This window comes from Myotis yumanensis, unplaced genomic scaffold (genome assembly GCF_028538775.1).
Source record: "Myotis yumanensis isolate MYYU_CA2020_CCGP unplaced genomic scaffold, mMyoYum1.0.hap1 SCAF_5, whole genome shotgun sequence".
NCBI lineage: Eukaryota > Metazoa > Chordata > Mammalia > Chiroptera > Vespertilionidae > Myotis > Myotis yumanensis.
The window spans coordinates 102,150,962-102,169,040 of NW_027223756.1; the positions used below are offsets into that span (position 1 = coordinate 102,150,962).

The following is an 18,079-nucleotide window of genomic DNA, read 5'->3' on the forward strand; positions in this document are numbered from 1 at the left end:
TCACTGAGGACACAGTGAGCAATCTGCATCTGCAGCACATGGACAAGACAAAGCCTCCTCTGCAGGGGAAGCAAAGGAGGTTTGTAAGCTGGAAGATAAAAGGATCAGCCCTGAGCCTTAGGAAGCCCAAGGGCTGAGGCGTCAAGAACAGAACAGAGGAAGTAAAGCCCCAAGACACAAGGAGACGTACTGAAGGGTGACTACAAAACCCAGGTGTGAATCCATGTGGCACTAGGACTAGAAGGACAGGGCCAGATTTGACAGACAGGTTCTAAATGTGGTGAGAACTGGAGAAAATGATGGCAGAGTAAGTGGATGCTGCACAGACATGCTCCCAAGAACAAACTGGAATTACAACTAAAATACAGAAAAACGGCGGCGTCGTTACATTTGAACCGAGTGGCGGGAGCTGCTGGGGCTGCGAGGAGGCCTGTGCGGGGGGCGCGCGCCGGCGGCGGGCCTGGCCATGGCGCGGCAGCTGTCCCGGGAGCAGGGCATCACCCTGCGCGGCAGCGCCGACATCGTGGCCGAGTTCTTCTCATTTGGCATCAACAGCATTTTGTACCAGCGCGGCGTTTACCCGTCCGAAACCTTCACTCGCGTGCAGAAGTACGGGCTCACCCTGCGGGTCACCACGGACCCCGCGCTCATGAAGTACCTGAGCAACGTGGTGGAGCAGCTGAAAGATTGGCTGTACAAGTGCTCCGTGCAGAAGCTGGTGGTGGTCATCTCGAATATTGAAGACGGGGAGGTCCTGGAGAGGTGGCAGTTTGACATCGAGTGTGACAAGACGGCCAGAGATGACAGTGCACCCAGGGAGAAGTCTCAGAAAGCCATCCAGGACGAGATCCGCTCGGTCATCAGACAGATCACCACCACGGTGACCTTCCTGCCGCTGCTGGAGGCTTCCTGTTCATTTGACCTGCTGATCTACACAGACAAAGACTTGGTTGTACCCGAGAAGTGGGAAGAGTCCGGACCGCAGTTCATTGCCAATTCTGAGCAGGTCCGCCTGCGCTCCTTCACGACGACCATCCACAAGGTGAACAGCATGGTGGCCTACAAGATCCCCGTCAACGACTGAAGGAGCCGGGGCGGAATGGAATCCCACACGTGTCCTGCGGCCAAGTCAACGTAGTTCTTGTTTTGTTCCATTGATACTTTTGAGGTGGGGAAACTTAGCCTTGTACTTCACTGCACTGTGCGTATTGTCCATTTGTTTGTGCCTGTTTGACTGTCCATGGGGTTGACATGATTTCCATGGGGATGACACTGTTCGAAGGGAACCAGCAGGTCACGTCAGCACTGGAATGTCACCTTTGAAGGTGGAAACTGGAGATGGGAAACTTTTGCTATTCAGCTAAATGCCTTCCTAAATCAGAACTTTCAGTCAAGTAGCCTGACTCCGAGTCTAGGTGAATATGGAACAGCAAAAGAAGTCCGAATATCAGGATCTTTGTTTAGTTCTAAAGTAACTGATCAGCCACAGTCACAGTATTCCTAGCAGGTCCTTTTGCCATTTATTTCATTTGTATAGTTTCCATATTGAAAACCCTCAATTACTTGACTTTAATGTATATAATTTACACTTACAAATCTGTTGCTATTTCTCCTGTTTCAATTCCGCTGATACAGAACTCTTGATGTCTTTTTGTGTTTTATAAAATCAAGCTTTAAATGACTGATAAAAATAAAAATAAAAATAAAATACAGAAAAACGTCCTGAATAATCAATGGAGGACTCACTGGAGTGAACCCTGATACCGGAGAACCCAAAGTGGAGACCACATAGAGATTAGTAGGAAGGATGGAGGTGTGAAACGGCTGGCCGGGTGCCCACAGACAGCAACTGAAGTTCCAGAGAGATATCTCAGCTATGGGGGGAGCCACTGAGAACTCTGGGATCTAATCCCCAAGCTGGGCCCTCCAGCAAAGAGCACCAGAACTGAGAAGGGTACCCACAAAACATCTGGTTGTGAAAAGCAGCAGGGTTGCTGCTTGCCAGGGAGCGGCGGCTAGAAATTCAGGCACAAAATTCCCCCTGAAGCCACCCACCTTGCACTCCAGCAGAGGGAGGGAAAAGTGGACTGGAGCTGTGTGAGCAGAAGCCAGGATTGGGGGCTCTGGGAATAGAGCTCAGAAGGCAGACACCCGTTTCCTGTGCTGAGTCCTTTCCTCACACAGCTGAGGATATCTTTCCCACACAGACATTTGTTATACAGGTGGCTTTGTCTGGGGGGAAAACACCTTACCCTGAGGCCACTTAAGAGACTAAAAATAATAATTAGCCTCCAGGCAGAAGCAACTGCCCCACCCTGCTGAAAAAAGCTCTCACACCTGGCACGATTGCCTAAGGCAGTGGTTCTCAACCTTCTGGCCCTTTAAATACAGTTCCTCATGTTGTGACCCAACCATAAAATTATTTTCGTTGCTACTTCATAACTGTAATGTTGCTACTGTTATGAATTGTAATGTAAAATATCTGATATGCAGGATGGTTTGACCGCCAAAGGGGTCACGACCCACAGGTTGAGAACCGCTGGCCTAAGGGCTATTAAAGACGGAATCCTATCCGTCTGTAAGCAGAGGTGATCTCTTGAGGCTTTGAGTCTTTGCTCAATCTAATTAGTCAGAAACAGTGTTTGACACTGTCCTGCACTAGAGATTGAGAGGCATAGCAGATCTACCTAATACATAGTCACAAACCCAAAAAGGCAGCCAAAATGAGGAGACAAAAAAACAACCCCCAAATGAAAGAACAAGAGAATTCTCCAGAAGAAGAGATAAATGAAGCAGAGATAAAAAATTTATCTGAAACAGAGTTCAGAATAATGATGGTAAAGATGCTTAACAGCATGAGAAAAGATATGGTAACTATGAAAACAGAAATAAAGACTGACACAGCACAAATAAAGAACACATTGGAAGGAATACACAGCAGATTAGAAGAAGCTGAGGATTGAATCAGTGAATTCGAAGACAGGATTGAAAAAAATCACTCAATCGAGAATCAAAAAGAAAAAAACAATTAAAAACAGGACGACAGCTTAAGGGAGCTGTGGGACAATGTGAAACGTAACAATATTAGAATAGCAGGTGTGCCAGAAGAGGCAGAAAAGGAGACAGGGATAGAAAATATGTTTGAAGAAATAATGGCAGAAAACTTCCCTAACCTGGTAAAGGAAAAAGTCATACAAGTTCAGGAGGCACAAACCCCAAGCAAGAAGAACCAAACAGGCCCATGCCTAGACAAATCATAATTAAAATGCCAAAAATTAAAGACAAATAGAATCTTAAAGGCAGCAAAAGAAAAGAAAACTGTTACCTACAAAGGAGCTCCCAAAAGGCTGACACTTGATTTCTCATCAGAAACTCTATAGGCCAGTCCTAGCCACTTTGGTTAAGTGCATAGAGCATTGGCCTGTGGAACAAAGGGGCCTGGGTTTGATTGTGGTCAAGGGCATGTACCTCAGTTGCAGGCTCCTCTCTGGCCCGGGCCCTGGTTGGGGCTCATGCAGGAGGCAATTAATCAATGTGTTTTTCTCTCATATTGATGTTTCTCTCTGTCTTTCCCTCTCTTCCACTCTCTCTAAAAACTCAATGAAAAAACATCCTTGGGTGAGGATTAAAAGAAACACACACACACAAAAACCCCTACAAAAATAAAAATAAAATTATATTAAAAGAAAGAAAGAAAAGAAACTCTACAGGCAAGAAGGGAATTGCATGAAGTACTCAAGGTAATGGAAAGCAAGGATCTGAAAACAAGATTACTATATCCAGCAAGGCTATCATTCAAAATAGATGGTCAAATAAAGAGCTTCCCAGATGAAAAAAAAAAAAAAAAAGGCTAAAGGAGTACATCACCACCAAGCCAGAATTACAAGAAATGCTAAAGGGACTGCTATAATGAGAAGACAAAAGAGAGAGAGAAACCTAGCCATACAGAATTAAAATGGCAATCAACAAGTACCTATCAATAGTAAACTAAATGTAAATGGATTAAATGTTTCAATCAAAGGACATAGGGTAGCTGAATGGATACAAAAAAAATGACCCAACTATATGCTGTCTACAAAACACCCACCTCAGAACAAAAAGATACACACAGGATGAGAGTGAAGGGAAAAGAAAAAAAAAAGCTGGAGAAGCAATACTCATATCTGACAAAATAGATTTTCAACTTAGGAGCACCTAAATATATTTTTAAAACTTCTAGAAGACTTTAACAGAGAGATCAACAACAATACAATCATAGTAGGGGACTTTAACACCTTGCTGACTTCACTGGATAGATCTTCCAGACAAAAAAAATTAACAAGGAAACAGTGACTTTAAAGGACACACTGGATCAGATGGATTTCATTGACATTTATAGAACATTTCAGCCCAAAGCAGCAGAATATACATTCTTCTCAAGTGCACATGGGTCATTCTCAAAGACAGACCACATGTTAGGACACAAAACAAGTCTCTACAAGTTGAAGAAGACTGAAATCATATCAAGCATCTTCTCAGATCACAGTGGAATGAAATTAGAAATCAACTACAGTAAAAAAACACCCCAAAATATTCAAATACATGGAGGTTAAATAGCATGTTATGGGTTACCAATGATATCAAGAAAGAAATAAAAAACTTCATGGAGCCCTGGCCGGTTTGGCTTAGTGGAGGGAGCATCGGCCTGCGGACTCAGGGGTCCCAGGTTCGATTCTGGTCAAGGGCATGTGCTTTGGTTGTGGGCACATGCCCAGTGGGGAGTATGCAGGAGGCAGCTGATCAATGTTTCTCTCTCATCGATGTTTCTAACTCTCTATCCCTCTCCCTTCCTCTGTAAAAAAAAAAACAATAAAATATATTTTTTTAAAAGTTCTTGGAAACAAATGAAAATAAACACACAACAACCCCACATCTCTGGGACACAGCCAAAGCAGTCCTGAGAGGAAAGTTCATAGCACTACGGGCATACCTCAAAAAAAGGAGAAAAACCAGTAATAAACTATTTAACCCTACAACTTAAAGAACTAAGAAGAGAACAACAAGAAAATCCCAGTGTAAGTAGAAGGAAGGAAATAGTAAAGATTAGAGCAGAAATAAATGACATAGAGACTAAAAAGACAATACAAAAAAAATCAATGAAATCTAGAGCTGGTTCTTTGAAAGGATAAACAAGATTGATGAACCATTAGCCAGACTCATCAAGAAGCTAAGAGAGAGGACCCAAATAAATAAAATCAGAAACGAAAGCAGAGATGTAACAACTGACACCACAGAAATACAAAGGATAGTAAGAAAATACTATGAATAACTATTGACAACAAGCTGGACAATGTGGATGAAATGGACAAATTCCTAGAAAAATACAATCTCCCAAAACTGAATCAGGAAGAATCAGAAAACCTGAATAGGCCAATAACAACTAATGAAATAGAAACAGTAAGGAAAAAACTTCCAGCAAACAAAAGCCCAGGTTTAGACAGCTTCCCAGGGAAGTTTTACCAAACATTCAAAGAAGAAGTAACACCTGTACTCCTCAAATGATTTCAAAAATCAAAGAAGAAGGAACACTTCCAAACTCTTTATGAGGCCAGCATTATCCTAATTCCAAAACCAGATAAAGACACTACAAAGAAAGAGAAGTACAGGCCAATATCCCTGCTGAACATAGATGAAAATATTAGCAAATAGGATCCAGCAATATATTAAAAGATCATACACCATGACCATGTGGGATTTATTCCAGGGATGCTAGGATGGTACAATATTCACAAATCAATAAACATGGTACATCACATACACAAATTGAAAGACAAGAATCACATGATTATGTCAATACACACAGAAAAAGCATTCGACAAAATCTAAATGTGGTGAGAATCCACCAAAAGATCGGAAAGAAAATCAAGAATGGCAACGGGCTAAGGGTGGAATCACACTCGGGAGAATGCAGCGGACAAATGAAACCCATAAGGAACGGGGCCCAAGCAGAGAGGAGAAAAGAGCTGGGGACAACCACACAGGGCAATGGTATAAAAAAAAATGTTGGGGTGGGCTCGGGAAAGGAATTTTCATTATAGAACATTTCAAGCATATGGGAAATTACAGAAAATAACATAAATATGTCAGAGTTTCTTCTAAATTTTACTGTTTTGACCTAAAGTAAAACACACACATCCTCTTCATTAGAATTGCCATGTTTGTTGCCAGGAGAATTAAGATTATTATCAGCACACTCAATTACCTACCTTACCAGGAATACATATTTTATAATGCCCCATTTACAATTATGAAATAAAATTCATAGATAATAAACCTAACAAGTCTTAAACATTTTTTAAAAAAATAATCTGTCCTAACTGTAATATAAAAGAGAAATAAGTCTATAATATGTATTTCAATATGTAAATGAGGTACAACTACCACTAAAAGAAATACTGTAACCAGACATTTGCACCTTTATATAAAATCCCCATGATTGCGACACCACAGGCACTGTCTTAACATCTCAAATACCAAAAGCAAGTGTTGTGGGTGATGAGATGTTCCGAAATGGTTAATACCTCTCAGTTTCTGAACAAATCAATTTAGTTGCATTCTGGGAAAATTCAGGCTACATTCATGGTACTGCTCACAATACTCACAATTCTCCTTTTCCCAGGCACTCATGGGACTTACCCTTCCAACTCCCGTGAAGTTGGAGGTGCTATGTGACTTGCTCTGGACAGTGGAATGCGTGTAAGTGAAGCCTGTCGCTCAAGTACCGGGGCAGGTAATGTTGATGTGAAGCTCTGCTCCCAGAGAGGGACCCTCCAAAGCCCAGGGCCTCCAGTGAAGGGCGATGAGAAACCAACTTTGGTTATGTTAGGCCCCGGAGATTTGGGGCTGTTACTCAGGCACAGCCTGATACAATGTTAAAACGGTTCCCGCCCCTGCCCCCCAAAAAGAGTTTATATTTTTACACAAAATGGAATTAGATCCAGCTCTGGTCATTATAAACAAGCATTTCACTTATGTGACTGTTCAGGGGCACTGGAGTCCTGATGGGTCCTGGACAAGACTTGGTACCACCCTGTCCATCCCAATCCTCAGCCACATGACAACTCCAACACTCCCACCATTTCCCACTCACTCCCCACCCCACTCCGAACACTGGCCTTCCGGAACCAGCCGAACCAGAACCAGCCAGATTCTGAAAACCAGTGAAGGGGCTAGACCAGTGATGGCGAACCTTTTGAGCTCGGCGTGTCAGCATTTTGAAAAACCCTAACTTAACTCTGGTGCCGTGTCAGATATAGAAATTTTTTGATATTTGCAACCATAGTAAAACAAAGACTTATATTTTTTATATTTATTTTATATATTTAAATGCCATTTAACAAAGAAAAATCAACCACAAAAATGAGTTCGAGTGTCACCTCTGACACGCGTGTCATAGGTTCGCCATCACTGGTATAGGGGAATAAATGCTGAGAAAAAAATGTTACAATTTTAAAGGAAAAAAATCAGTTTAAAAAGTCCAGATTTTTATGCAAAATTTCTTAATTTCTAAATATCTGCAACAATTTAAAATATTTGAGCTTAAGGCCTTGACCGGTAGCTCGGTTGGTTAGAGCCTGGCCCAGCACACCAGGGTTGTGGGATCGACCCCAGACAGGGCACATGCAAGAACTGACCAATAGTGCATACGGAGGTAGAACAACAAACCTCTTTTTCTCTCTCTAAAAAATCAACCAATGGATCAATCAATATTTTAAAGTTTAAGCACTCTGGGAGTCAGACCAAACAGTTCTGGTTTGATGAGGCCACACACAGCACTTTGCAAAAAAAAAAAAAAAGATGTCAAAAGCTAATGAAATTTGGGTTTCTATTTTGTCAACTTTTCTTCGTTTCCAAGTGACAAAATAGTCTAACTTCTTGCACGTGCAGAGCGCCCTCCCAGGCCTCATGGTGGGTGAGTCATCACAACGGCGAACGTCCGACCGGAGCTCCTCCTGCAAAACCGTCTTTTTGAGGAGGTCGGTTCTGTTACTGCCCCACTTAGATAATTAACAGCAGAACCGGAACCTCGAGATCTCCGCCCACCAGTGTGCTCTTCCCCGCCAACCTGCTGTACTTAATTTTTTCTTAAATTCTGTTCCCTGCCTCTCCTCTCCGTGTCCTTTTGAAGTATGATAGCAATCTTCTCAGGTAGAAGCTATAGTTTAACTCTAACCCTGCCGTTTGGCTTAACAATAGAAATGTTATTTTGATTTTCTGAATTTTATAAATCATCCCATTTGATTGAATGCCTTATTGATTGTGATGTGAATATCCCATTGATTGTGATCTTACTGGTTTTAGAAAGCGAATTCCTCTGTACCTGGGAACCAGGACAGCACAATTACTCTAAATTGCCTCGATGGCTCTAGATAATGAGTTGTGCCAACTCAGTGACCCGGAGACCCAGAACTGTAATTAACATGATTAATTCTGCTTCTGTGAACTGCTTTTTTGCGAACCAGGTTCCTCATTCCAAACCCTGGGAGGTAATCAATACCTTTGTGATTTTTGCCTATATGATCTGGTGTTGCGGCCATCTTATCACTATGATCTGGGAAATGGCCCCTCATAGTCCCGGATTTGCAATAAATATGACTCTTTAATTCAACTTCTTGAGGCGTCCTCGTGTGATTTGCGGGGTACATTACAACACTTTCCCGCCCTTTCTAGGGCTTGTCCTGAGGCTCCTGCAGAAGCATGACGAAGTAGAAAAAGGAAAATAGGAGCTGAAAATAAAAAAGGGGAACCAGCGTCACAAAGAAAACCTAGTCCGGGGGCTGCGTTCCGCCCGGCGGGCCCCTGCGGGGAGGAAGCCCGCACCCGGCCCCACGCAGCAGCCCCCCCGGCGGGCAGGTGGGCGTCGGCTCGGTGATGAGGGGGCCCCCAACCTGCCACGAGGGGAGCAGGGAAGGAGCGAGACGCGGAGGGAAAGCGGGGCGGCCGGGGCGCCAACCCTCACGCCCGCCCGCGGGAGGCGCCACCGCGCGCCACGTGACGCGCCCTCGTGACGGGGCCACGTGACGCGGCCAAGATGGCCGCCAGCAGGGGCGACGGCGGCCCGGCGGAGGGGGGGGCCGGGGCCGGAGCCCGGAGAAGAGTTCGAGGTGGTGGACAGGAGCCAGCTGCCAGGCCCGGGGGACCTGCCGAGCGGGGCGAGGCGGCGGGCGGCGGCGGAGGGCTGGTCGGCGCCCATCCTGACCCTGGCGCGCCGGGCCACGGGCAACCTGTCGGCCAGCTTCGGGGGCGCGCTGCGCGCGGCCGAGGGGCCGGACGGCGCGGAGGGCGCGGCGCGCGCAGGTACGTCAGTGTTTGCGCTGCGGGTTCCGACGGGTGGGCCGTGGGTGGGGCCGGGCCGGCCGGGCCTGGCTGGGGGAGGTCCTCCATCTGCCGCGTCCTGTTTTCTCTGCGCCGTGGCCGCGCCCGGATGGGCACGTGGGCTTGGGGGGCGGGTGTGGACGCCCCCGTGCGCCCCGCCCCCTGCGCCCCGCCCCCGTGTGCTCCCTCCGCCCCCGTGCGCTCCCTGGACTGCACCCTCGTTCTCCTGGGCGAGCTTTGGGAAGTGTTTGCGCTGAGGTCTCTGCATGAACTTTAAAATACTTCATCAGATTCGGGGCGGTTCTCTGCCCGCCCGCACGCACCTGCGGGGGTGACCGCCCCGGGATCCCGCACGCGCCGAGCTGGGGGTGTGGTGCAGGCCAGCCGGAGCCCGCTGCCCACGCGCGGTGTGATGCACCCAGCACCGCGCTTCCCAGGTGGAAACTGGGACATTTCTTGTCCTCACCCCGTGATCTCTTACGGTCCTTTACAGCTCTTGGCGTCTACAAAGAGTGTGAGCACATTTGTGGGGGGAAGGGACACATGAAAGGTGTGACTGTCCAGCCTGCGTGCCGCTCGGGGCGGGACAGCCGCTGCGGGGCCCGCTCCCTGAAGTGTTAGTGCGCCGTGGAGGCTTCCCGATTGTGTCCTACCCTCCGGGAAATGTGCTGCAGAAGCAGCACGGACACCGGAATAGTGTGAACATCGCAGTGGTTAAGAGAAACTGAGCAAAGTTTAAAGGTGGACTTGAGATTCTGGCAACGAAGAGTAGTTCTGGAAGGTAATGAGAAAGCTGTTCAACCCGGATTTCTGGTTCCGCGAGCTTGCCAGCTTCCTGCAGCCCCTGGTGTTGGTGTACCCCGCGCCCTGGCCGTCCTGAGAGCCAGGCCGTGGTCCCCTGGGGCCTCTTAGATGGTTCCTGGCATGTAGTCAGCAAATAAAATTCGTCAGGGCCCAGCACACAAATGCACACAGGGCTGGGGAAAAGTAAGCTTACAGTTGTTCATACGGAAAATAATACAACGATTAATAAATAATACAAGAATAAACTAGTGTACTCACAACTGTAAACCTACTTTTGCCCCACACTGTATTTGAAAAGTACTTGTTTTCCATTTATAGTAGGTGAATAATAGCCAACACTTAAATTGTGCTTCCTAAGTGGCAGGTTTTATCTTAAACCTCTGCATACATTAATTCATTTTATCTTCACAATACTGCATACTAGCAGGCCTGGCTTCCTGGTGTAGCCAGTGCAGGCTGTGGTTAGCATGGTCACCCAGGACTGTGCTCTGAGCAGTGCCCCATGCTTGAAATTCTCCGTAATTATATCTCTGAGCTTGTGTTTCGTAAGTGAAGTCCAGTGGAACAAGGGAGCACGTGGGGAAGCGGGGCCTGGAGGTGGGCTCGTGTGTGGTTCCACCTTCCACTGCCTCCTGGGGACAGGTTCTCAGCCTCCCGGGCCACTAAGGACTACCCGGGGGCTGTCTCTCCCTCCCTGACGCTACTCCATGACCACTGCGGGCCTGGGGTGGGGGTGAGGGAGCTGGAGGTCACACCTTCTGCGTCTCAGGGCAGGGCAGTCAGGCTGGCAGCACCACAGCACACTAGGCAGGCATCTGGGCAGGGGCCTCACACCACCCCAGCCAGATACAGACTGTACCCCTGCAGGAAGTTGTAATGCCTTAGACCCTAAGAAGGGGAGATTGACTTCCTCCTCTCTGCCCGGTAGCCAGCCCCACATAATAGGTACCATTATTCTCCCCATTTTTTAAAGAGACAAACTGAAAGAGAAGTAACTTGACCCAGTTGCTTAGACATGGCAGAGGCAGTACTGGAACCAAGACATCTGCCTCTCGAGACCATGCTCTCAATCATAATACCTCAATGCCTTGGGGCTTCTGATTTTATAAGTAAACGAGTGGCCCAGTGCACGAATTCATGCACATTGAGAGGAAATTAATTAGAAGAAATATTTTAATATCACTATTTGCCCTTTCTCTATGATACAAGTGTCAACCAAATTCACGATCAACAATGAGAGATTGAAACACACGCATGTGATTGGCACCAACAAGAGCTTCATATGTATCACACATGCATGAGTCAACTTAGCCTTTTATAGATATAGAATAAACTTGCTTAATTAGGCCTGCTTTCTTTTTTAAAAAAATATTTTTTATTGATTTTTTAAAAAATATTTTTATTGATTTCAGAGTGGAAGGGAGAGGGAGAGAGAGATGGAAACATCAGTGATGAGAGAGGATCATTGATTGGCTGCCTCTTGCATGCCCCCCACTGGGGATTGAGCCTACAACTCAGGCATGTGCCCTTGACCAGAATCGAACCCTGGACTTTTCAGTCCACAGGCCGACCGACGCTCTATCCACTGAGCGAAACCGGCTAGGGCTATTTTATTGGTTTTTTTACAGAGAGGAAGGGAGAGGGATAGAGAGTTAGAAACATCGGTATGAGAGAAACATCGATCAGCTGCCTCCTGCACACCCCCTACTGGGGATGTGCCCGCAACCAAGGTACATGCCCTTGACTGGAATCGAACCTGGGACCCTTCAGTCCACAGGCCGACGTTCTATCCACTGAACCAAACCGGTTAGGGCTAGACCTGCTTTCTGATGTAGCTAAACTTTTTCCAGCCCCGTGAAGCACCCCAACTTCTCTTTCAGGTAATTGTCAGCAACACAGCAGTAAATATCAACACGAAGCCGATTATTATTGTAGATCACGCAGGGAGAACAATGGGAAAATTTTTAACTGCAGCAGTGTCTGACCATATTCTGCACATTGAGAAAATCTGAAGTCATTTTCAAGGTCCACCATTTCTTACTTCTTTTCAGTCGGGTCAAGTTTCTAAGCTTTCTAAATCTCTGTTTTCTGGCTAATGAAAAGAAAATAGGATTCCACCGAGTCTCCTATCTACCTACTCCAGGACTTCTGTGAGGATCAAATGAGATGAGGCATGGGAAAACGCTTCACAGCATTTGGTTATAGTGTAAAGTGTTTTCACCTGTGTTCCTGGGCTGCAGAAACTCTAAGGAGACTAGTCACTAGGGAGAGGAAGCAGGCATTGCTACGTGATGTCATTACCCAGAGCCCACAGCGACCATTTCCGGGCTAGGCTGGGCTATGGGCTGCATTTTGCACCATGGGGTCTTGGCAGCGTTGGCTGTGATTTGGTGGGGTGTCACTCCGGGGTGGTGGCGGGGCCTGTGTCCCACTTAGGGGAAGCCAAGTGTTGGTTTGTGGTGCCGGCCAGTGCATGTCATGGAAGCTCCTGCATTGAGCGTCTCCCCCGTGGTGGTCAGTGCGTGTCATAGTGAACGGTCGGACACTCAGTATATTAGCCTTTTATATATAGAGACTAGTGACCCGGTGCACAGATTCATGCACATTGAAAGGAAATTAATTAGAAGGTGGCTGGCAGGGCGGGACTGGGTGAGATGGGCCAGACATGCCCTGGAGCCAACCTCCCGCTGTCCCTCCTTGGCCGGCTGCACCTGGGGTGGAACTGTGGCTTGAAAGGCATCTGTGGAGTGAGCAGGAACCCTCCGGCAGGTGGGGTCCCTCAGCCTGGCCTGTGGGGATCGGGCTGAAACTGGCTCTCCGACATTCCCTGAGGGTCCCCAGAGTGCAAGAGGGCACTCTGCAAAGTTACTGTGGTACAGGGTGTGGAACACAAATACAAGTGTGCAGTAAACCAGATTCAAGACCAATAGTGTCCCAGCAACAATAGTGTCCCACCCACGGCCGGAGGTGGAATCACGTGGTCCTGTGAGGAATCAGGTTCCCTCCTCTCTGGTTTCAGGGTGTGTCACCTGAGAGCCGCAGCTGCCAAGTCACTACAGCTCGGCAGCTCCTGTGTTAAGTGTCTGCCCCCTGATGGTCAGTGCATGTCATAACGACTAGTTGGACAGTTGGACACAGCATATTAGTCTTTTATATATATACTAGACGCCCGGTGCACAAAAATTTGTGCACTCGGGGGGGGGGGGGGTCCCTCAGCCCGTCCTGTGCCCTCTCGCAGTCTGGGACCCCTCAGGAGATAATGACCTGCTGGCTTAGGCCTGCTCCCGGGTGGCAGAGGGCAGGCCCAATCCCTAGGTGCAGCCCCTGGTTGGGCTCAGAGCAGGGCCGATTGGGGAGTTGGGACGCTGCCCCCTGTCATGCACAGAGCAGGGCGGATCGGGAGGTTGCGATGCCACCCCTAGTCACACTCAGAGTAGGGCCGATTGGGGGGTTGGGGCACCGCCCCCTGTCACACTCAAGGCAGGGTCGATAGGGAAGTTGTGGCGTCACCCCCTGTCACGCACAGAGCAGGGCCGATCAGGGGGTTGAGGAGCTCCCCCCTGTCACACACAGAGCAGGGCCGATCAGGGGGTTGAGGAGCTCCCCCCTGTCACTCACAGAGTAGGGCCAATAGGGGAGTTGGGGCACCGCCCCCTGTCACACACAGAGCAGGGCAGATCAGGGGGTTGGGGCACTGCCCCCTGTAACACTCAGAACAGGGCCGATCAGGGGGTTGAGGAGCTCCCCCCTGTCATGCACAGAGCAGGGCCCATCAGGGGATTGGGGAGCTCACCCGTGTCACGCACAGAGCAGGGCCCATCAGGGGGTTGAGGATCTCCCCCCTGTCACTCACAGAGTAGGGCCGATAGGGGATTTGGGGCACCGCCCCCTGTCACACACAGAGCAGGGCCCATCAGGGGGTTGGGGCGCCGCCTTCTATCACCCACAGAGCAGGGCCGATCAGGGGGTTGGGGCGCTGCCACTGTCACACTCAGGGCAGGGCCGATGGGGAGGTTATGGCTCTACCCTGTCACACACAGAGCAGGGCCTGTGGGGGGTAGTTGGGGCGCTGCACCCTGTCACACACAGAGCAGGGCCGATCAGGGGGTTGGGGCGCCGCCACTGTCACACTGAGGGCAGGGCCGTTGGGGAGGTTATGGCTCTACCCCGTCACACACAGAGCAGGGCCCATCGGGAGGGCGGGGGGCGGCGGGAGTTGGGGCGCCGCACCCTGTCACACACAGAGCAGGGCCGATCAGGGGGTTAGGGCTCTGCACCCTGTCACACACAGAGCCGCAGGGCGATCAGGGGGTTGGGGAGCTCCCCCCTATCAGGCTCAGAGCAGGGCTGATCAGGGGGTTGGGGCGCCTCCCCCTGTCACGAACAGAGCAGGGCGGTTAGGGAGGTTGTGGCCCTGCCCCCTGTCACACACAGAGCCGCAGGGCGATCAGGGGGTTTGGGCGCTGCCCCCTGTCATGCTGATCCTGGTGCTGGGAGGCATATTACCCTTTTACTATATAGAATAGAAGCCTGGTGCACTGGTGGGGGCTGGCTGGTTTGCCCTGAAGGGTGTCCTGGATCAGGGTGGGGGTCCCCACTGGGGTGCCTGGCCAGTCTGGCTGAGGGGCTGAGGGCCGTTTTCAGACTGGCCACATGCCCTTCAGGGTGGGGGTCCCTGCTGGAGTGCCTGGCCAGCCTGGGTGAGCGGCTGAGGGCCGTTTTCAGGTTGGCCACACCCCCTTCAGGGAGGGGGGTCCTGCTGGGGTGCCTGGCCAGCCTGGGTGAGGGGCTGAGGGCTGTTTGCAGGCTGGTCAAGCCCCCCAGCAGGGACCCTCACCCCTTGAGGGTGTGGCCAGCCTGGGTGAGGGGCTGATGGCTGTTTGCAGGCTGGCCACGGCCCCCAGCCACCCAAGCTCCCAGTGGAGGCTGGCTGGAAGCAGGTTTCTGGGATTTATTTAGTTTCTATAATTGAAACTTTGTTGCCTTTAGCCCAGGCCACATCCCGGGCAACCAAGCCTCCTGCTTGCTCCAGCTCCGTGGCTGCCATCTTGGTTGGGTTAATTTGCATATAGTCGCTCTGATTGGCTGGTGGGCGTGGCTTGGGCATGGCAAAGGTACAGTCAATTTGCATGTTTCTCTTACTCTCTACCAGATGTTACAACACACTGGCAGCCCTTTGCGCTGTTTGTGGCTGCTGGTTTGTATTTTTTTCTGTCTTGAAGGTATAAAAGCATTTTTTAAATGTTTTTTAGGCAATTAGCAGGTTTTACATAAAAATTCAGGACCTCAGTTTCTGAAACCTCTACTGCCAGCATTCTTCCAGCAAGAGGGTCTGAAGCTCAGCCCCTCTCTGCCGCGCTCATTTAGGTCAAGGCCCGCCCCTCTGAAAGGGCCAAGGTTGAAATCCCTGATCAGACCACTTATTTGGCAATCCCATAAGTGTAGAATTTTGTGACATTCTGTATGTTGTGTTGAATTATTATTAATGAAGCTTAGAGATGTGAAAAGCATGGCCAAGGTCACAAACCTAGTAAAATTGAGAGATAGACCAGGTTGAGGATCCTCCCGCTTGAATTTTCCATAATTCTAAGTCGAGCATGAATGGGAATAGGTGACTCACCAACCAGGAGTGGATGAGTTGGCTGCAGTGCACTGCCCCCTTCCCGGCAGCAGTGGTGGGAGCCGCCGCCACCCCCAGCTCTGACCACCTCAAACACTAGTCTCCACGTTTTTTGCTCACATGACCCTCTAAAGCAGTGGTTCTCAACCTTCTGGCCCTTTAAATACAGTTCCTCATGTTGTGACCCAACCATAAAATTATTTTCGTTGCTACTTCATAACTGTAATGTTGCTACTGTTATGAATCGTAATGTAAACATCTGATATGCAGGATGGTCTTAGGCGACCCCTGTGAAAGGGTCGTTCGACCGCCACAGGTTGAGAACCGCTGCCCTGAAGAAACTTCAACTTTTTTTAAATTACTTTAGAGAGAGAGAAAGGGGGAACAGAGAGAGAGAGAGAGAGAGAGAGAGAGAGATCGATTTGTTGTTCCACTTATTTATTTATTCATTGGTTGTTTCTTGTATGTGCCCTGACCCAGGATTGAACCCGCAACCTTGGTGTATCAGGATGATGCTGTAACCAACTGAGCTACCCAGTCAGGGCAAGAAACTCCAACTTTTAAAGTTGACATATAAAGTTCTTCATCATAATTTTATTTTTTATTTTTCTTAATATATCTTATTGATTTTTTATAGAGAGGAAGGGAGAGGGGTAGAGAGTTAGAAACATTGATCAGCTGCTTCCTGCACACTCCCTACTGGGGACGTGCCCGCAACCAAGGTACATGCCCTTAACCAGAATCCAACCTGGGACCCTTGAGTCCACAGTCCGACGCTCTATCCACTGAGCCAAACCGGTTAGGGCTTCATCATAATTTTAAAGTTTAGAATATATTTTCTGGCTCATTATAAATATTGACTTTTTGAAATAAAACTGTTACATCACTTTTAAGTGTATCGAGTGATATGTAAATACCTTAATGATTTGATAAGCACTAGCATTCATCTTAAAAATAAACATGTTTTTTAATATTTAAAATTTTTACACTTTTCCCTTTTACCCCTTGAACTTGAATTCCCATTCCACTTCCATATGTTTTATAATTTTTTATTGGTCATCATATCATATATCTTAGCCAAAAATATGTAAATAAAAATTTAATAAACTTTTCTTGTGACTAAAGCTCTCTAAGTGTATAGAAAAAACCTTTCTTTTGGAATGTACCATTAAAAGTATTGGTGATGAATAAGTCGATAAAAGGAATTTAAATATAATTTTATAAATAATCATACATATATTTTTCATGGAATTGCCTCTCTCTTAAAAAACATACATTTTTATTGATTTCAGAGAGGAAGGGAGAGATAGAAACATCAATGATGAGAGAGAATCATTGATTCTCTCCTGCACACCCCCTTACTGGGAATGGAGCCCACAACCCAAACATGTGCCCAGACTGGGAATTGAACCATGACCTCCTGGTTCATAGGTCAATGCTTAACCGCTGAGCCAAACCAGGTGGGCAGGCGCAATTGCCTCTGTTAAAATGAGCTAAATGGTAGTGATTTTTTCATTAGCATGTATCTGTAGATGAATATATATGATTTACTGATAAAATGTGATAGGACTCAGCATCAATTTTATTCCAAATTTTTTGTTTTTATGGATATAATCCCCGAGAAACCTGGTTCATATAAATAAGAATTATAGACAGTTTTGTTAGAGCAGTGTTGCTCAAGTCTTTGAACTTCTAAGGTATATGCTCCAAATCACATTGATCTACTGTCAATAATTTTTTTTCAAGGCAAATGAAAATCATCTGACTTGCAAGAGAGGATACAACTTGCAAGTGTTCCCCCCACCCCCTAGACCAGGTTTCCTTAACTAAGTGCAATAAAGCAGGGAGGTTTTATAATTTTTATTTCCTTTGCCCATTATCCATTTCATTAAAGTTTCAAATGTATAAATATAAAACATAGGATTCTCTCAGAATTTAAAAACAATTAAAGAAATATCTCAACCTCTGGGAAGTTTTCCAACAAAGGCTTTACCAAGACTTATCTAATGATAATTATGCTTGTAATGCTTTTATGTACTTAGTTATCTTGTTTAACCCAGAACGCTCAAAATGGTTGGGGCCATCTAAATATTATTTCATTACACCTTTGCCAATACAATATTTTTTTACCAAAAGACTTATTTTACGTGTACTTCAAAGCCATTTTCATCAAAAACTTGGAGCTACAGTTTGGCTCATTTAATTTATGAAACATGTCCATTGAGTTAATGGCACAGCTAGAGTATTGAGGCTAGCAGAAAACGATTACATATAATTGGGAGGGGTAGTTTTCTAAATTCA

The 18,079-nt window shown here is 47.4% G+C and overlaps 1 protein-coding gene and 1 pseudogene across 2 annotated transcripts in view; both read left to right on the forward strand.

The window, feature by feature from the left end:
- Positions 1 to 466: 466 nt before the first annotated feature.
- Positions 467 to 1,666, forward strand: LOC139010008 (mitotic spindle assembly checkpoint protein MAD2A pseudogene; annotated as a pseudogene).
- Positions 1,667 to 9,118: 7,452 nt separating this feature from the next.
- RUFY1 (RUN and FYVE domain containing 1) overlaps positions 9,119 to 18,079 on the forward strand; it is a 56,782-nt gene continuing 47,821 nt past the window's right edge. The window contains exon 1 of one of the 2 annotated variants that reach the window (XM_070416762.1): positions 9,119 to 9,336. The gene's annotated coding sequence lies outside the window, so the exon portion shown is untranslated. The remainder of the gene's footprint in view (positions 9,337 to 18,079) is intronic. The other variant, XM_070416763.1, reaches the window with a different exon arrangement.